The following is a 21,744-nucleotide window of genomic DNA, read 5'->3' on the forward strand; positions in this document are numbered from 1 at the left end:
ATCCCCATCTTTTCCTTTTGCATGGACCATTTAATAATTAACTACATTTTTAAAGGCTGGCTGATGCTTGAGCACAGATTCAGCCCTGACTTAGTCACAGGAGGGGTGGCTCACCTTTTCTTTTCCTTGAAAATGTTCACCAGCAGTAAAAGCCACAGGGATGCTCCTTCCTTCCACTGGTCAGACTTCTTTGTGAGTCAGAGCTGCACATTGTCCATACCATGCTGGGGCTAGGGAAACAATCTAAGCCAATGAGCACAGCAGGAGTCAAGGGAGGCAGGCAGGAGGCAGGAGGCACTCTTTCTCTGCTGGGAATGAACATTTTTAACCGCCATTTCTTAGGATACTCAGAGATAAAGAGTGTGGCTCTTTGAGTTTACAAAGCAAAGGGCTTTACTTGGATTTTCTCCTTTGATCTCAGAAGACCATAGGTTTAGAGCTGGAAGGGACTACTGGGGTATCTGGTTCAATTCCCTACTTAATAAATGAGGTAAATGGGAGGTATGGTTACTCATCCAAGGTCACACAGGGAGCAGGTAATAGACCTGGGATTTGGTAACTCCATCCAGGGATTTTTCCATTGTTCCATATCTCTGTGATAGTGCTGCCAGCATAGCACAGGAAGGTGACCAAGAAGACCTAAGTTGGAATCCCACATCTCACGTTTACAGCTATGTGACCATGGGCAGGTGATATGACCTTCAGCCTCACTCTCCTCAGTGGTAAAACTGGGCTAATGCTCATTAGTGCCTTATTTAGTTGCCACAGGAATAAAACCAGATGATGAAGGAAAAATGCAAACTTTAATGCTCCCAAAGAAATGTCAGATATCATTATTTAGGATCAGCAAGATATGATCAAGGCAATCAAGAAGCAATGGGTTAGTACCTACTATGTGCCATTATGAGGCTCCAATAAGGTAATATGAGTAAAGTGCTTTGCAAACAATTGCTTTGTTAATGTCAAGTGTCCTTATTAGCCTCCTTCTGTATACATTACTTTATTTTTCCTGTCCTGGTGGGACGTGAAAGCATGAACAAAGTTAGAGATAGATCCTGCAGTTCAACTCCATCATTTTATAAATGAGAAAACTGAGACTCAAGGAAGTTAAGTGATTGTCTGGACCAAAGGCAAATAAGTAGTAGGTGAAAGAAGCGGGATTTGAACCCATATCACAAAGAGGTAGAGTCAGAAGGGAGCTTAGAGATATACAAGAATTAACTATTATTATACTTTAATTATTAATATTTGTTTGTATTTTAATGGTTAATATTTATTATAATAATTAACTATAATTATGGGGCTTTATTACTTTAAATGTTTTCTTAGACAAAAATGACCATAATCATTTAAACAGAAATTGATGGATAACAAGCAAAGATCCCAGCTTATGGAGACCCTCAGCTTGGCCCGAGAGGGAAGGACTAGGAGAAGTGGGTAGAAATTGTTGAGAGGCAGATTGAGGTTTGATGCCAGGAAGAACTCTCTACCAAGGAGGGCTGTCCCCCGAGGGGAATGGCCTCCCTTGAGAGGTAGTGAGCCCTCCATCACAGAAGAGCTTCAAGAAGAGACCATAGGATCATTATGTGAGGAGGGTATAAGACTTCTTGTTTGGATGTAGGTTGGACAAGATGCTTCAAAGAGCCCTGCCGGCTCTGGGGCTGTGGAGTTCTATGATTTGAAGAAGGATAGAAACCCTTAGACTGCACCTGACTGGGGCTTTATCTCAGAGTCAGCAAGTGGTGTTGGAACACTGAGAGAGAGGAAAATTAAGCCTCATTCCTTCACACCACCGGCAACAGAACTAAACATCCAGTCAGCCCAACAAACTAGTCCAGATGGTCATTGACCAAATGTACCGGTCCAGGCCATTAGGACAGTGGACATCCTGGAGCATTGGGATGTTTTTTGATAGATCGTTTTTCTAACTCTTGAAACAATATAGGGAAATGGGAAAAGGACAGCCCATGAAACCAGAGGCCATGGATTTGCATCTTCATTCTACTACTAACTAGTAAAATGGAACCTTGCTAGGCAAATGATTGCTTTCTTCCAAGGTATCTTCCCTCCTAGACTGCAAGCTCTTTGAGACCAGGGGTTGTCTTTTTCCTTCCTTTATATTCTCAGGGCTTAGCATAGTGCCTGAGACATTAGTAGGTGCTTTAATAAATGCTGCTTAACTGACTTTTTCTGACCTCAGGATTTTTTTTATTTATTTGTTAATAAAGGACTTGGACTCAATACCCTTTAAGTTCTCTCCCAGTTCTACAGTGTCATAGTTCTGTGACTATCTCCCCACACATACACACTTTGCTCTACCCTCCCTTCCTGAATACCCTAAATCTGTACAAAGCAGCATAGGTTATAATGTCAGATGTGGGAGTCTGTCAACTCAAATAATGGAGTTAGTTTAATTTACTTTTTAAAAAATGATGCTTAATTTTGGTCTGAAGCACAGAAAGAGAACTTGGAGTATGGAGCTTTAAAGTGGCAAATAGATATGTCTGACATGACTCTAATTATAGATCAAGAGCTGTGTAATGAAGTAGGAGATAACAGCATGACTACAGACTCTGGAAGTGACAGCTATGGTCTGAAAGGACTTTCTGGTTCTTATTTTTCCTTAAATTCAGCATAGATGTATACATACAGGCCTACCTAGTTTATTGTGTTTTGTTTTATTATACTTTAAAAATAGGGCTTTTTTTTTTTTTTAACAAATTGAAGGTTTGTGGCAAACCACTCCCATATCTTTGGAAAAAACCAACAACCAAGTGGTGTCACAATGAGTTGGGCATGACTAAACAGTAACAACCTTACAACGGCCTGAAAGTGTTCAAGTGAAAGGAAAAGTCAATTGATAAACAAGCTCCGTTTTTCTTATTTTAAGAAATTGCCCCAGTCACCCCAACCTTCAGCAGCCACCAACATGAGCCTCCATTGGCATCGACTTAAGATCCTCTACCAACCAAAATGTCATGACAAAGATGGAGACTCAGATGATGGTTAACATTTTTAGCAACAAATTATTTTTTAATTAAGGTGTATGCATTGGAGTTTTTGAGACATAATATTATTGCATACTTAATAGACTACTGTATAAGATAAACATAACTTTCATATGCATTGGAAAACCAAAAAATTCATGTGACTCTCTGTTGAGATATTGACTTTATTGTGGGCTGGAACCAAACTCACCTCTCTGAGGTATGCCTGTACTTGGTGATATTGGTTACCTAGCAATCTTTCACTGAAGATAATCCATATATTCTTTATGGGTTCTTACATGTCTACAGAGAGAATGTAAGTTTCTTGAAGGCTGAGACTCATTTTTGTCTTTTCATCCCCAGTACCTGCTAGGGCTTGGCACATAGTAGGCATTTTGCTGAATGATAATAGAAAGGCATCTGACTATGGATGCCATCACCCACTAAGAACAACTAAGACAAGCAGGCATTGTCATTGATTTCCTTTGGAATTCTCTCTAATTATAACAATAAAGCACTCCTTAAACCTTCCTCCTTAATTAAGTTCTGCCAGAAAGGAAGAAAAATATCATGTGCAGATTGAATAACTTGCCATGGACCTCTACGAACCAGGATCAATATCCCCAAAAGCCCTATTAAAATGGTCTCTTGCCTGAGACTTTCATCATGTTTGACCAGCAATCATCCATCCAAAGGAGTTGAAACTGTTACATCAGTCAACTGGTAAACAGATAATACCTTCATGTTGAGCCCTAGACATGGCAGTCAGGCATGAAATGACAGGTCTTTACTATAACTGCTTGTTTTGATACAAAAAATAGAACCAGAAATGACCCAATAGGTTCCTTTCACCCTCCTGGTTTACCTTTGTGGCTGGCTCTGTGAGCTCTTACCTCACAGGAGAATGAGATCCTTCTTTAGAACAGCATGCCAGGAGGGCAAAGACTGGGGCCTCCTGTTATGAAGCTCAGATTGTCAACTCCAGGGGGCAGGAGATATATTTCTCATCATTTGCCCTGACACCCTTTCTAGAGGATGATTGCTTTCTCCCTCCCTTGGGAGAACTGCTGCAAGAGTAAGCTTCAGGACTTAGTGTGCAGGGGGCTGAGGGCCATCTGTTAGATAGAGACAACTTCCATTAGGGGTAATGGGATTGAATGGATGCTGCCTGCAACTTCAGCTACGAGATGGAGGATTGCACTAAATTGATCCTAATCCTACTGACATGCATTTTCATAGCTCTTTCCTCTGTGTTTACCAGTTTAAAAATTATTTAGGAGGGGAATGCCTGACATGTTCATGCTAACTGGTAACCTGGGAGACAAGAAGCCTGGGTACAGCCTCCAAATTTATAGCCAGGAGGTAGATTGACATTCTGAGACACTGGTTCAGTACCTAACAGGGCAGGTGCTGTCTGCTAACACCAATCTTCAGATAATGAGAAAGAGAGAGGGAATGGCTGAAAACAGGCTGAAGATCAGGGTCTAGTAGGGCAGGTGGGGGGAAGAGACACAATTTTCAATTGTTGTTATTTCCTCTGCTTTTCATGTCTAGATATCCACAATTAAACCCATGGAATCACAAGCCTTAGAGGCAGGAGGCTTAAAAGATTATCTAGCCCAACCGTCTCCCTTTGCAGGTATCCTAATCCACTACAGCTGTTCTGGATGATTTTGAGGTTTCTACAGAAGAAATGGATGGCCAATAAATCCTGAGAACAAAAGGCCTTTATTGGGCATATTGTCAATTACGCAGGACCAGCTTGAGAGTGGGGGCACAAAGGTATGTCTGAGTCACAGTGAGGAGGAGGTCAGAAGTGCTTCAGACCATGGCCACCAGAGAAAGGCTATCAGTCACTCAGTGATGGTGGACATGCACCATGTGAGAAGCTTGGAACAGATCATCTTTAAATCTCTCTTAGCTCTAAATCTTATGATTCTATGGTTCTAACAACTTGCATCCAGGCACTAAAAGCAAAAGAAATAGGAGTGAAAATATGGTTCCCCCCGCCCCCAGGTCACTTATCATTCAGGGTAGGTGCACCTAGGCTCCCACACAAGAGACGGGGTACAGGCTGGGGGCAAAGTTCAGGGGTTTCCAAGGAAGCAATGGCATTTCTAGAAGGTCATCTGGAATGAAATAAGCATATGTTAAGTGCCTACTATGTGCCAGGCACTGTGCTAATCACTTTACCAGTGTCATGTCATTGGATCATTAATTATTTTTCTCATCTAATTGTGTTTCTACCTTGAAAATCTCAGACACAAAGTTGGCAGTTAAGACACTGGAAGTTCCCATTCTGAAAGATTCCAAATATGAACGGAAAAGTATTTATAATTAAGTACTAGGGGTGGGGGGGCCACACAAAGGGTCAAAACCAGTGTCTGCCTTCAAGGACCTCAGTCAATCCATTAATAAGCATTTTAAGGGCCTACTTTATGCCAAGTGCTACACTAAGCACTGTGGGTACAAAAAAGAGGCAGAAGACAGCCCTTGTCCTCAAGGAGCTTACAGGGCAAACCAATTATGCACAAACTGTACAGGATAAAAAGGAAATGACTAAAAGAGAGAAAGAACTGGAATTAAGAGAGGTTGGGAAAGGCTTCTTGCAAAAGGTGAGACTTCATCTGGAAGCCAGTAGTTAGAGCAAAGGGAGAACCTTCCAGGCATGGGGGAGAGTAAGCCAGAAAGAATGTTAAGAGCATCTCTGTTCAGGGAACAACCTGGAGGAATCCCTGGATGGAAGAGTCCATGGAGGAGTGAGGTGTGAGGAGACTGGAAAGATGAAGGAGGGGTAGAGATTGAAGAGAAGAGAAAGAATGGAGGCGATGGGTTCATATTCTAATGAGAAACACAACATATAAATATGGAGGCACATGCCATACCTACACACACATGCAGGATCAATAAATGGGAGGTGACCTCTGAGGGAAGGGTCAGCCTGAGCAGTGGGGGAGGGAGAACCAGGAATTTCTCTCTTTTTTCCATTTTTCCTTTTTTCCACATTTTCTTTTCTGTATGTCTACTTCCCACCCCCCAAGTGAACATTCTTTTTAAACCTTTGCAATAAATGTAGATAACCAGCAAAACCAATTCTCACATTGGCCATGTCCAAAACCATGGTGCCATATGGCTGCTTTGGTCCTTTAGATTCATGGTTTAAAATTGCACATCCATACCAAGTGCTAAAGGCTTTCAAAGTTGTTTTGCTAATATTATCATTGTATAAATTGTTCTCCTAAGTTCCCTCACTTTGCATCATTTACTTCATAGAGGCCTTACTTGTTTCCTCTAAAATGGTCAATTATCATTTCTTCTGGCACAATAATGTTCCATTCAATTCACATGCCGCATTTTGTTTAGCCATTTTCTATTAGGCAGGCATCCCTTTAGTTCCCAGTTCCTTGCCACCACAAAAAAATGCCACAAATATTTTTAACATATCACATATTACTTACACTTATTTTTCAATTTTGTCATCTTTGACAATCTCATAGGTGGGAAATGGAACCTTAGAGTTTCTTACATTTGCATTTTTCCAATCATTAGTGACTCAGAAGATTTTTCTCTTTTTTTTTGTTTTTTTATTAGCTATCAGTGTTCCACAATCACTTCCATATATCTTAGATCTTTTCCTCTCCCTTCCCCCCTTCCCTCCTACTTCCCCACTCCCTCCCTGAGATGGCATACAGTTTTATATGGGTTCTACACATACATTCCTATTAAATACATTTTCACCTTAGTCACATTGCATAGAAGAATTAAAATGAATGAGAGAAATCACCAAAATCTAATACAAGAGAAAATGAATCTGCTTCATTCTGCAATCAAATTCCACAGTTCTTTCCCGGGATGTGGAAGGCATTTTGCCTTAAGAGACCATTGGGAATTATTTAAATCCCTGCATTGCAATGAAGTATTAAGTCTACCAGAAAAATTCCTGGCACACTGTGGTTGTTGCTGTGTATAAATTTCTCCTGGTTCTGCTCCTTTCACTCAGCATCAGTTCATATAAGTCCTTCCAGTCCTCTCTGAAGTCTTCCTGTTCGTCATTTCTCATAGCACAATGTATTCCATTAAATTCATATACCACAACTTGTTCAGCCATTCCCCAGTTGATGAGCATCCCCTTGATTTCCAGTTTTTGGTCACCACAAAGAGAGCTGCTATAAATATTTTTGTACATGTGGGATACCTTCCCATTTTTATGATTTCTTGGGGATGATACAGTCCTAGAAGCGATATTGCTGGGTCAAAGGGTATGCACGTTTTTGTAGCCCTTTGGGTGTAGTTCCAAATCACTCTCCAAAATGGTTGGATCAGCTCACAGCTCCACCAAGAATGAATGAGTCTTCCAACTCTCCCACATCCTCTCCAACATTTATCATCTTCCTGTTTTGTCATGTTAGCCAATCTGATAGGTGTGATGTGGTATCTCAGAGTTGTTTTGATTTGCATCTCTCTAATCGTGATTTAGAGCATTTTTTCATATGACTATAGATAGCTTTAATTTCTTCCTATTCAGAGGATTTTTTCATATGCTTATTGGTAGCTTGTATTTTTTCCTATAAAACTGCTTATTCATTCCTTTGACCATTTATCTATTGGAGGATGATTTGTAGTTTTGTAAATTTGCATGAATTCCTTATATACCTTGGATATGAGAGCTTTATCAAAGGAATTTGGCAAAAAGCTTCTTCCCCCAGTTAACTGTTTCTTTTCTAATTTTAACTATATTAATTTTGCTGCTGCAAAAAAATTAATTTCCTATTATCAAAATTATCCCTTTTATTGCTGTGATCCTCTATATCACCCGTTTGGTTCTAAATTTTTCCCCATCCATAGATATGAAAGGTAATTTCAGTCTTGATCCTCTAATGTTGCTTTAGATGTTACCTTGCCTAAGTCATATATTTGCACGGAGTTTATCTTGGTACAGGGTGTGAGATGTTGGTCTAAACTTACTCTCTGCCAAATTGCTTTCTTTGACAAATAGTGAGTTTTTGACCCAGTAACTGGGATTTAGGAGGTTTTTCAAGACTACTACTATGCTAATTTGCTTCTGGATGTCAGGTACCTAAAGTTCCACTCTTCAAACTCTCTTAACCAGCATCAAATTGCTTTTAATGATTAACTTTGTAAATATAATTTGAGATACAGTAGTGTCAGGCTTACTTTTATAATCTACATATTTTATATCTTTGTAAATAATTATTCATTTCCTCTACATTACAAGTTTATTAGTATATAATTGGTCAAAATGGTTTCTGATAATTTGCTCTGCAAGTGTAAATTCTTTTTTGTTTTTGAGAAGAACAACTTGGTTTTCTGTTCTTAAATAACATTGGGTACTTGTGCATTTTATTAGTTTTATTTATCTATTTCATTTTTGCTTTCAATTTTATTTCTTTTTACATTTTAACTTTAGGGTTTAGCTGGTGGATTTTGACTGTTCTAGATTTTTTTTTAGTTGTGCACCCAATTCATCAATTTTCTTTTGTTGATGAAAGTGTCCTGAAATATAAATTTTCTTATAAGGGCTACATTATCCATATCCCCTGAGTTTTGATATGTTGTTTTATTATTGTCATTTTCTTTGATGAAATTTTCTATTATTTCTTTAATTTGTTCTTTAGTCCCCAACTCTGGAACAGCTTCTTTCAGAGGGAGGCATTTGTGTTGTTTTGAATGAGGTTAAGAAAGTCATTGAGGAAGGAAAAGCTTCCAGGCAAGGGGGACAGCCAATGAAAATGAAAGGCATCAGAAAATGGAGTGTCATACACAAGGAACAGGAAGAAGGCCATTGTTGATGGATTGTAGACTAGATGAAGAAAAGTAGAGAAGAAGACTTTCCCACTTGGGAAAACCTTTCAGTGCCTAAGAGAATATTTTATATTTAATCTCAGAGGTAATAGGGAGCAACCAGACTTGTGTGAGAAGGGAAGTGAAAGGATTAGAACCATGCTTTAGGAAAATCACTTTCTCAGATGAATGGAGGAGGATTACAGTGGGTACAAACAAGGCACGGAGACCATGTCCATGCCCAAGGTAATGAGAACCTGCATCAATGTGAGGGGGTAGAACTGATGTATGGGAGGGAAAAAAAGACTATTCTTGGAGAATTCTTGGAGGAAGCTACAGGAGGAACTAGCTCAGGTGTCAACAAGAAGGAAAACTATCAGAATAGAAGGTAGGGACTGGTAGAAGCCATAAGGAGAAGAGTCAGATAGCATGATGGTAGAGAGCTTAGATAATTGCTTTCTATTATAGAGAACATTTTTGCTTCTTCATCTTGGCTCAGGCCTTTCTCTTTCTTGTAACTTTCCCCTTCTTTCTTCCCCCCCAACTTTTAAGGTTTAGTTCATATGACATTGTTACTACAACTTGGATAAGGTAACTGTGTATCAGGGAAGACAGAGACTGCTTCCCTCAACCTTGAAAAAGGTCCCATCCTTCCTGAATGTCAGAGACTGTCCATCACCAGTCATTGTGTGGGCTAATGGCCAGATGGTTCTACCATGGCCTCATGAGGCACACCAGGAGGGAAATCAAGAGAGCCAGGCAGAGCAGGGCACCCAGGAACTACTTGGTTCACCCATGTGTCTGGGTCAGTGTTCTCTTGCCCTGAGGCAAGAAGCTGCCTGGCATTCCAAAGTCTAGAAGACAGCAAGGAGTTGGACATTAAAGATGCTATACCAATCAAGCCAATGACATCTACAGCCTTACCAATCCTTCTGGACCTTCTTTCATTCTCCAGAGCCACTTGAGGCAGCTAGAGTAAGAGACTCACATTCACTCCTCAGCCAGAATAAATCTCTCCTGCCTGGAAACTCATTAGGCATTTTACATATTTCGCTACTGGGCACACATAGAAACCATTTCCTGACCCTGCCCATTATCCCTCCCACTCATGGTGCCTCCCCCTAAATTACTCTGCCTATTATGTGTGTACATATATACATGCACATATACATACATACACATATACACAATATATAACTTGTTTGCATACATGTATAACTTGAGTGTATGTGCATCAATCCATCCATATATATATGTATACACACACATTACACACACACATACACCCACATACAAATATAGACATATATATATGTATGTATGTATGTCGTCTCTTCCAAAAGAATGTGAGTTTGGGGGAAGAGACTGTTTCTTTCCTGTCTTTATATCCCTAACACTTAGCATAGGACCTGGCATGCAGCAGTTGTTTAATAAATGCATTTTGATTGGTGGGCATATTTTCAAGTGCATCAGCTCTTATTCCACCACCAGAGTGCAAAGTTCTTGTAGGAAGGATAACTATTTTTTAACCCCCACGAGGGATAGTCTAGGACAGTGCCTTGCACATTGAAAGAGCTCAATAATGGTTGACTGGTTGATTAATGATCTCATTCTCCCTGGGTGTAGAATAGAGTCTTGTCTTTTGATACCCTCTTTTAGCTGAACCCTGCATCTGGCCGCGTGCCCACAGTGGGTGTCATGTTGGGAAGTCACCCAGGAGACTCAGGAAGTGCAGTTATCTTTGGGTCTATAGTCAACCCTAAAGTGGAAATGTGGGTAGGCGGGAGGGATTGTAGCTTTGTCTTTTTTTTATTAGATGGGAAATAAGATGTTTGACAGTGATAACGTACTGGAAGAGGAAAGAAAATAGATTGCTGTCAGGGAAAAAACACAAATTCACAAGAGTAAGATGATTGGAGAAGCATCAGGGTTGATCTGATATGATAGAATGAGTATGTGTTCTCCCAAGAGACTGCTGAGAAAGACAAAAACAGGAGAGATGAATTGACTTTATTTCTCTCCAATCAGAGGAAAAGAGTCCCATTTTCCTTGCCTCTTCTGCCTTCTCTAGAAGCTGTGAATATAACAATACAAAGGCGGAATTAGAGAGGGACTTTTCATTCCTACTGAATCTTTTCCAGTGAAAGGGACCCAAGGCTGGTCTTGTGACTAAGGGAACTTGTGTTTCATGAAAAGGAAACCCCTGAGAGCCCCTTCCTGATGTGATACCAGGGATGTTCAGGCAACAGAAAGGCCATGGGCCTCCTGGTGGGGGGAAGGTGCAGCACCCATCTCCTGAGCTGCTGATTCCCTATGGCCCCACCCCCAAAGTCTCAGGGCCTCACTGCCCGTGGGCACTTTCACAGACTTGGGCCTTCCACTCCTAAGAATGTTTCCTTCTTCTGGAAGACAAGACTCAGGAATGATATGGGCTTGAGTCTTGTCTCTGACACTACAGCTATGTGACCCAGCGGCTTCTTGTTCTTCACCTATAAAATCTCGAAGAGTTGTTGGGAAAATCAAATGAGATAATATTGGTGAAACTTTTTGAAAATCTTAAAAGCATTATATAAATGCCAACTGCTGCTGCCACCACCACCACCATCGCTACTATTCCTACTACCCTCCACTTCAAAACGAGTGAGTTGGACTCTGTGATCTCTAGTAGTTCTAAGCCATGGGATCCTCTAATGCTTTTATCTGGATTAGAGAGAGAATGATTGACAACCAAGACCATTAGGAAGAGGTCATAGGATAGAACCTGAAAGATGGGCCATCATGGGAAGAAGGTCACTGAAAGCAGAGGAGAGAAGATCCCATGGACAAAGTGGGAGGGCTCCCCAGTTTGGGATTAGTTGGAGATCCATGACCACAGTTTGCTCAGTACTCATCAACATAAACAGTGGCACATATGCCAGTGGTCAGTTCTCCCCCATTCTCAAAAAGCCCTCACTTGAGCCATTCATTCCCACTAGTGATCGGCCCATTTCTTATCTCCCTTTTGTGTCTAAACTCCTCAAAAGGCTGTCAACAAGAGGTGCCTCTACTTCCTTTCCCCCCCTCTCCTCTTAACTCCCTACAGTCTTGCTCCCAGCTTCCTCATCCCACAAAAACTGCTCTCTCCAGAGTTGCCAGTGATCTGATGGCCAAATCGAATGGTCTCCTCCTTGGCCTCTCTGCAGCCTGACATTGTTAATCATGTCCTTCTCTTTCTCCATCCTTGATACTCCCTTCTAATTCATCATAACATTGCCTTCCTTTGCATGCTGTCTCCTGCATTAGGCCATGAGCTCCCTGAGAGAAAAGACTGTTGTTTGTTTTTAACTTTCCTTTGTGTTACCAGCACCTAGGACAGAGCCTAGCACAGAGTTGCCATCTAATGTTAATTGAAGTTGGCTGACTGACTGCTCACTTACTAATCAACAGCTCCTTTCTCATTTTTAAAATGTTTTACAGAACAATAGAAGAGAGTGAACAGAATGACTAACTTAGAGTCAAGAAGGCCTGGGTTCAAATCCCCTCTCCTGATATTAACTAGCCATGTGATCTGAGAGAAATAATTATTAATAAACAATGACTTGGGGAAGTCCAGAGTTTCCCCCCTTTTCTAAAGTCCTCATTTCAAGGCTCAGCAGGACAGGACTGAAGTCAACAGATAAGATTGACATTCTCCTCAGTCTTGTTCACTCACCCAACATTGTAATATTGATTCTCTCTCATTAATTATTAACCAATCAGAGTTAATTGCCATACTCAGGGACACCCACTCTCCCAAAGGCATACAAACTGTGAGCCCATTGCCATGAGGGGTCTTTGGCATCTGAGAGTGTCACTCACCCTTTTATTAATAAAACGCTAGCATTATTCATAAAATGATTAGTTGCCCAGAAGTTATGTCTCTTGAACCTTTTAAATGTCACAGATCATAAACAAGTCATTCACTTACCTCTTTAAGTCTCCATTTCTTCATCTGTAAAATGGGGTTAATAATAGTTTTTGTCACTATCTTACAGGGTTGTAGTAAGGCTCGGATGACATCATATGCATCACAGATGGTTGTAGTAAGGCTCGGATGACATCATATGCATCACAGATGCTCAGATACTCTAGAAATGTCTGTTATTATTGTATTGAATTATTATTGTATTGTACTGAATATCATATATTCTGCTCTCTTCAGGAAGCCTTGAAGTCCAGGAGAACTCACTCCTTTTCTTCCATACTAAGGATTGGATGTCTTTTGTTTTTTTTTCCAAAAATGCCTAGTACACACAGTACATGAAAACCAGTAGAGCAGAAATGAAAGAAGCAAGGCCATTCCCCAGTACCTCATTTTTCTTTTCATGATGTGGAAATAATTTTATCAGTGTAAACATCAGCAAATCTCACCTCCTTCAGATGCGTTTTCAGTTGACTCAGACTCTGGTTACATAATAAAAGATGGGTCCCTGCCTCTGCCTGGCAATTGAAGGCTGCCTTCTAACTGAGTCAACAAGGGCCAGGAGGCCCAGTATTTTGTCAGTGACCCAAAGCCATCTAGTGACCTTAGTTGGTGCTTCTCTTTATCTGGTTATGTCTGATTCCACTTAAGAGTGAGCACTCAGGAGAGCCGCTGAATACATTCTGACTCCAGGGGGCTCATCCATCATCCATTTCTCTGCTAGATACTTTTTTCTTCGAACAGCAACATGAATGGAGCAATTCAAAATGCTCTGATGGACAGTGGGCACTGGAATGTAGGCTCTGTGGACCAAGGTGGTGCCTCCTGGGAAGATCTGGGTTCGAATCCCAGATGTCCCACTTATTTGCTCTTTGGTCTCTGGCAAATTATTTCGCTCTCTGGTCATTGAGTTCTAACTCTAGCCACAAGGAGAATTTGAAGTTCTATAATACAAGACTTTCTGGTTTATTATTATGATCAGCTAGCATTAATATAGTGCTGGTTTGCAAAATACTTTACAAATATCATCTCAGTTTCTCTTCACAATAACCCTATTATTGTAGGAGCTATTATTATCTCCATTTTACAGATGAGGAAACAGACAAAGGTTACATGATTTGTCCAGGATCACATAGCTAGTAAGTGTTTGGGGCTGGATTTGGACTCAGTCTTCCTGACTCCACCACCAGGGTTCTATCCACTGAGACACTTGGCTCCTCCTGTGTTATTTACACAGTCCATTCCTCAGAGTTTCTCTGGGAGGTAAAAGATGAACTGACTTCACTTAGTTCATTTCCTTCATTTTTCAGATGAGAAAATTGGGGGCCAATGAGAAAGGAAATGACTTGTTCAAGGTCACCCAACTATTAAGCATCAGTGAGTTCCCTTTCTCTCTTCATTCCTATATTAAGTTGCAGAGTTGGAAATTTGAACCCTGGTCTTTTCACTCTCAACCCAATGTTCTTTTCACAACATTCCCTCTCAGAGGTCTTTCCCAATCCAAACATTCTATGATTCAGTCTTTCATGGTGGGAACATCAGGCAAGAGTACTGCCTGGACATCCTCCTAAGCCCTTTGTTCCCCTTGGATAGGGGTAGATTAGTGCCAATCAGTGCCATCTTCTTTTAAAGGTGATGGCGCCCTCTGGTGGCAGATGCTCTTCCCTCAGTCATGCACCTCTGCAGATCTCCCCCATGGGGCCCCTGAGAGCACCCATGCTTCCTGGTCCATTGATGGGGAGGAAGAGAAGGCATACAGGAGTCTACCAGAAGAGTTTTACAGGGTTTTACAAAGTTTTACAAAGGTTGTGAGGATGAGAGAACAATTGCCTGAAATTGGAAGTCAAGCAATCAGCAGAACAAAAGACCAGGGAAATTGCTGGGACAATCAGAGTCTGAAGCAAGTGGAGGTAATGTGGAGATTCGGCACCTCTAGATATGGGAAGAGAGAGACATTTGCCTTGTCTCCCAGGTCTGCTGAAATAAAGGGATGCTTTTCATAGGACACATCATATACAGCCAGAAGAAAGAAAAGGTAATCTCTTGCATTGATTTTCTGCCCATTGTGCTGCTGGTGGGCATTACTGAACACAATGGCCATCTTTAAAATGGGTTCTCCTGTGTAACTGCCTATGAGTATACATGCTTTTTGCTGTAAAGACGAGGCATCATAATGTAAAAAGGATTTAACCCAACTAAACATATGCATTTTGTGGTTTCACTTTTTCAGTGTTCCCAGGTAACCTTATGTGGCAGAACAAGATAACAGATTATTCCATCCAAATGAAACAGATTTTTCAGAGGGTCTCACACGACAATGTTAGTGTTTCATCAATGTGCTCCTGTGTGACACCACCTTTTACAGAGACAAATTAGGGGGTGGGAAGGGTTTTCAACATTTCAAAGAACCGGGATCCTCAACATTGTTCCTTCTGATTTCTTTAAGTCAATTCACTGAGCAGATAGCCAGAACACATGGCAAGATGACCATGCTACCTGATAGCCAAGCATAAGCAGCCATAGAACTGTGATAATAATAATTTTAAAACTCTTGGAATGAAGTTAACCTAATCCATATTTAATATCCTCATTACAGGCTCTATGTTAACTAGCTGCATCAAGGAATAGGACCTCCTCAGTGACAATTATTATTATATCAACATGGTCAAAGCTAATATTGAGTTCATCTCTTTTCAAGTTCCATCACCTTTGCATGAGAGCAAGCTCTTTTGTATCACTGTGAATTTTCCTAAGAGTGTTTTGGGACTCCATGCAATGTGGACAATGACATTCTTGAGGGAGGCATCTGATTTCCTTGGATATCAAATGAGCCAATGCATGCATGGCATTTTTATAACTCTTAAAGCAAAGATAAATGATGAGTATAATGACAAAAATGATGATGATGGTGGTGGTGGTGGTGGTGATTATATATGTGTTTATCTACTAACTCTGTGATCTCATCAAGATAGAGAGATCTAGGTAAAGAACTCTCTTTACCAGGGAAGATCATTAGGTAAAAAGGGTTTAACCCAACTAAAAGGTTGGGTTCCTGATTCCACATTCAGAGTTCTATCCACTGAGACACTTAGCTCCTCCCATACTATTTACATAGTCCTTTCCTCAGAGTCTCTCTGGGAGGTAAGAGACGAATTGACTTCACTTAGTGAAGAAAGAGGGAGAAAGAGAGACAGAGAGAGAGAAGGGAGGGAGGGAGAGTGAGCACCCTGCATTAAGGGACTTGGGTCCACGTCCTCCAGTATCTTCTAAGTTCTCCCAGGGAAGATCTACAGTCAACAGTAAGAGAATTGCCTAGAGTATCTAGAGGTTAAGTTACTTTCCCAAGGTCACAGAGCCAATAGTTACCAGAAGTGGTCTTAAAACTTGATACTCTTAATTCCAAAACCAGTTCTAGCTACATAACCAGGATGCCTTTATTTTATAGTTATTGTCAAAAAGAAATCCTTTTTTCACTTGGACCCTGTGCTGGTCACCTTCAAATGAAATCCTATCCCCATAGGATACAACCATCTCCCCAAGTCCATGTCTAAAGATGTTTACCATGACTTTCAGTTTTTCAGATACTGGTGATAACTAATGATCTTAATTCTTTTCCTAGCTAGAAGGTCAAACAGTCTGTTCCAAACCACCTTAATAGATTAGAAAAAATGTCTGACTTGTCATTCTTAGATTTAAATGCTGCGTTTACTTATCATTTGTTTGTCTGATGATTTTACACACACACACATACACACACACACACACACACACAGAATGTAAACTTATTTCTATTATTTCTGTAATCTCCCATTAAGAATCCCAAGCTATTTACTTCAGGAAAATTTACAGCAAAGGTATCCCACAGAATTCTGTAAGTCTGATTGCTATTTGAGAAGAACACAATCTGCCATGTAAATGAAAACCGACAAGATAAAACTGGGGGGGGGGGCAATGTCATTGTCTTTCTCCCACCTAAACATTATATACTCACATGTGCACACATATGTGTACATTTATCTATATACCTGTTTATAATGAAGGTAAACATGCATATATATGCATCAACAAAGTGTTTCCATACTTTGAGCCCATATTTACATCAGCCATCTCTTACTCTGCAGCTGTACTTAGCATGGAAATGACCTTGGGCTTGCAGAGTCCATGTCTACAGAGGGCTACACTGAGCTAGAGGAACTCCAATATGGATCTGGTCATTGACTGTTTGTCTGTTGTCAGAGTACGGGAGCAGATGAGTTTCTTTTTTTAATGTACTATTTGTACCTACTGTTTCGTACATGAAGCTCTTTCCCAACATGCCTCTGCTGGATATTCCTTTGTAACAAAGAGCAGTTAGGTGAAAGTTATCCATCATGGAACTTCCTGTGAAGCTGTATGCAGCACTACATACCCATAGCCCCGTTATGCTCTGTTGGGAAGAGATAAATATGTTTTCTCACCTCTTCTCCAGAACAAGTAATGGTCAGTGTAATGGAAAGGAGTAAGTCACCTTCCAGGGTTCTCATTTTTATCCTGCTCATTATACATCCATTTGTATAGTTTTCTTCCCAAGCTCTTCCAAATTTCTTGTTATTTGTTATTTTTAACGATATAATCCTATTCCACTCCATTCCAGGGCCCCGGTCTGTTCACCACTTCTCCAGTCAATGGGCACCTGCTCTCCACTCAATTTAGATAGGCACAGAGTCATAATTGGCAGGGGAGTTACAGATTTTGGGGGCCTCAGAACCTCTCCAGGACTATGGAATGGCTCCTAGGTGATGGTAGTCAGGATTAGTGGAAGAAAAGTCTCCCTCTGATGGAATTACAGACACTCAAATTGTTGTAGTATCCTCAACAATTGCATTTTGCCTAGCAGCAGATTGGAACAGTAGAAAGAACCCTGGCTTCAGAGCCTGGGTTCAAATACTTACTCTGGCACTATGTTATTTTGGGCAAACCAGCTAATGCATGGGTGGGGAACCTATGGCCTGACAGCCACATGTGGCCCTCTAGGTCCTCAAGTGTGACCCTTTGATTGAATCCAAATTTCACTTTACAGATTCCCCACTCATGACCTAAAACTCCTGAGTCTCAGTTTCCTCAATTGTAAAATTAGAGTATTGATTAAATGAAGTCTCTTTCTTTTCTCCTATAAAACATCGATCCTGAGACCTTTAAAATAAACATTGTTGAGCCATAGGCATTGAACACAGCCCAGAGAGGCAAGATTCACTCCAGTTATCTTCACCTCATGTGAGTGCTCAGTGTCAGAGAGAAGAGGGAGAGAGAAGGAGGGAAAGAGAGAGACAGACCAACAGACAGAGACAGACAGAGAGAGGCAGAGAGAGACAGAAAGACAGAAACAGAGAGAAAGACAGAGAAACACAGAGACACAGACAGAGAGACAGAGACAGAGAGAACCCTGAATCAAAGGACTCTTGGGGCCACGTCCTCCAGTCTCTTTTAAGTTCTTATAGCAATGCTTCCTCTATACAGGATGATGAATCTGGCAAAATGTTGTTGCCAAATGACCAGAATTGATCCTAGAGAACAGACAAAGAACCAGAGTTGAGTAAAGATGGGAGCACGACATTTTGTACACCTAATTCCAATGTGATCCATTTTTGGATTGATTGACTTATTCATTGTACAATAAAGGTTTCCATGAGGAATAGAGCATATACAGAAATAATTGTGATTTAAGGAAAACAAAAGGAAGAAATTAAACTTAAAAATCCTGCCCAACAAGCATTTGTTAAATAACTTCTGTGTACAAGGCAAGGTGCTATATGCTGAGTATAAAATGCTAAAAATGAAAAGTCTCTGGCCTCTGGGAGTATACATTTGACAATGGTGATCTGAGAGAAAGAGCACTAACAGCTACAGGCATCAGATAGGGCTCCTGAAGGAGGTGACATGGGAGGTTGAGCCTTAAAGGAAACTGCAGGTAGATGAAAGGAACAAGTACATTGAAGGCAAGAAGAAATGGCCCAAGCAAAGGCATGCAAGGGCTAGAGGAAATGCCAAGAGATGGAGAATTTGTATGGAAAATTTCAGAGTTTCAGGTTAATATATAAATGTGAAGTAAGGAATTAGCTATTTTATGAATGAAGGTTGACTGTCCAATAAAATTCAAAAGGTTAGAAGAAAATTAAGGCATTTCTTCTCCAAAAAAAAAAAATCTGAAAAGTAGATAAAGGAAAGATAACCTAAGATTCATAGAACTATCTGAAAACCATAACCAAAAATGAGCCCTGACCACCATATTTAAAGAAAAAGGCAAAATAAAAGGATCCACTGATCATGTCCTGAAAAAAAGACCTGGTCAGCATGAACTCTGTGCTAGGCACTATCCTAATTGCTGGGGATGCCAGAATAGGCAAATGACAATTCCTGACCTCAGGGAACTCAGAGCCTAATGGGGTGAGATTCAGGTAAACAACCATACACAAGGAAACTATATAGGCTAAATAAGAGATAATTAACAGAAGGAAGGTGACGGAATTAAGAGGGGCTGGAGAAGATGGGAATTTATTTGGGATTTAAAGGAAGTTGGGGAGATCAGCATTTGAAACACAGATGGGAGACAACCAGAAAAAATGCCCAGAGCTGAGAAATGAAATGTCTTGTTCATGGAACAACCAAGAAGCCCATGTTACTGGAGGAAAGAATATGTGTTAGAGGAATGAGATGTAAGAAAATTGGAAAGGGAGGAGGGACAGGTTATGGAGAACTTTGAATATCAAATGGCATTTTTTATTTGCTCCTGGAGGCCACAGGGAACCACTGAAGTTTATTGAATGGAGGGGGTGAGGGAGACTTGGTAAGACCTGGGATTTAGGAAAATCACTTTGGTGACTGAATAGGGGATGATTTGGAGTGAGGAAAGACTTGAGGTAGGCAGATCCACCAAGCAGACTATTTCAATAGTCCAGGAATGAGGTGATGGGAGTCTGCACCAGTTTGGAGTGAATATCAGAGGAGAGAAAATGGCATGTTCAAAAGATAATACAAAGCTGAAATCAACAGACTTTAGCTTCATATTTGGTATGGGGGTGAGAGATAGTGAGGAATTCAGGATGACTCCTAGGTTGTGAGTCAAATGGATTGGGAAGATGGGATGGTGATGTTTTCTAAAGTAATAGGGAAGGTAGGAGCAGGGCAGAGTTAGGAGGGAAATAATGAGTACTGTTTCAAACATATTGAGTTTCAGATGTCTACTAGTCATCCAGTTTGAGATGTAAGATTGGAGGTTAGCAAAGAGGTTGGGGCATGATTGTTGGAGATGGTAAATTAAATCCATGGAAACTCATGATAGTGTTGAGGGAGAAGAGAAGAGAACTCAAGACAGAACCCTAAAGAACATTCTGGCTAAAGGGACTGATCTGGATGAGGATTCAGCAAAAGAGACTGAGGAGTGGTCAGATAGATAAGACAAGAACCAGTAAAAAAGTGTCAAAGGCCTAGACAGAAGAGAGTTTCAAAGAGAAGAGAGTGTTCAATGGTGTCAAAGGCTGCAGAGAGGTGAGTGAGAATGATGATTGAGAAAATGCCCTTGGATTTGGCATTTTTAATTTAATTTAATTAAGAGATCATTCACCCCAAAGTAAGAACTCCCAGGAATATCATAGATAAAATTGAGAACTTAGGGATCAAAGAAAAAAAACTGCAAGTAGCCAGAAAGAATTCAAGTATCAAAGAGATGCTCTAACTCTAATCCTAAATATAACCAATAAGGATCACACAAGACCTGGAAGTTATCACATTAAAGAAGAAATGAGCTTGGAATATGGTATTCCAGAAGAGAAAATAAACAGGCTTACAAGAATAACTTAACAGACAAAACTAAGCTTAATCTTATGGAGAGAAGAATGGGCCATTAGTGAAATAAAGGACTTCCAAGGTTTTCTAATGCAAAGATCAGAACTGAGTAGATACTTTGAAATGATTATATGGGAGTCAAAAACAATAAATGGAACATAGAGCACAGAAGAGTAAATAAATTTGAGCAACTGGAAGAGACTACCTTATGATGAAGTATTTACATTCTAATAGGGGACAAAAGAACAAATATCCCTTCAGAACCTTAATGTCTTCAAGGAATTGGAATTTACTCTCTTACATAATGAGAGTGGTTCAAGAAGACAATGGATAAAGGGGTGGAGAGAACAGACATCACATGAACCTAATATTTATTTATCTGACCTAGGCAAAGAAGGGTTGAACACAAAAAAATAAATAGAATTTATAGTGAAGTTAAATGAAAAAATGCATTAACCCTAACAAGTAAACTGAGGAAAACAGAGAGAAAGGGAGGAGGGGAAGTATTAAAAGAAAGGGTAGGTCTTGGAAGAGATTATTCAAAAGCAAAACAAAATCTAACTTCAGAGGATACATTGTGATGGGGAGAATAAAAGGACAGAAAAAAATATGGATCTGTGATTGGGGACCAGGTTAGGATGGAGTGAAATTAATAATTAACAATCATGTACATAAACATGAATGACATGAACTCAGCCACCGAATGAAGAAGGGTAGTAGAAAGTAGTGGGAGCCATCAGGTCATATGCAATCATTTTTTTTATTCTACTTTGTAGAATGAGGAATGGAGTGTTTGCTAAGTGCAGGAAAAAAATAATATTAGAATAGCACCTTGGTTATATTCCAGTGCTTACTATTGATCCTAGTTTTTCATCTTAATGCCATTGACCCATAAGGTTTATTGACCTTTTAACAATGCTTCCTGGCTAGGACATTTGCTCTGTTGACTCAGTCACAGTTGAGAGCTTCACCTTGACTCTCAACTCCAGTATTTCAGTCTAGTATCTCAACTTTCCTATGTCCTCCTTATACCTGCAGCCCAACTCACCCAGGGCTCTGTCGTTATTATCAATAAAATCAATATGAATAATTTTATTTTATTTATTTATTTAATTGGTTAAATTAATCATTTAAAATTAATAATTTAATATCAATAAAAAACAGGGGAAATCTTCACAATGGAGAGTGTTTGAT

Source organism: Notamacropus eugenii, chromosome 1, assembly GCF_028372415.1.
Source record: "Notamacropus eugenii isolate mMacEug1 chromosome 1, mMacEug1.pri_v2, whole genome shotgun sequence".
In the NCBI taxonomy this organism is placed as follows: Eukaryota; Metazoa; Chordata; class Mammalia; order Diprotodontia; family Macropodidae; genus Notamacropus; species Notamacropus eugenii.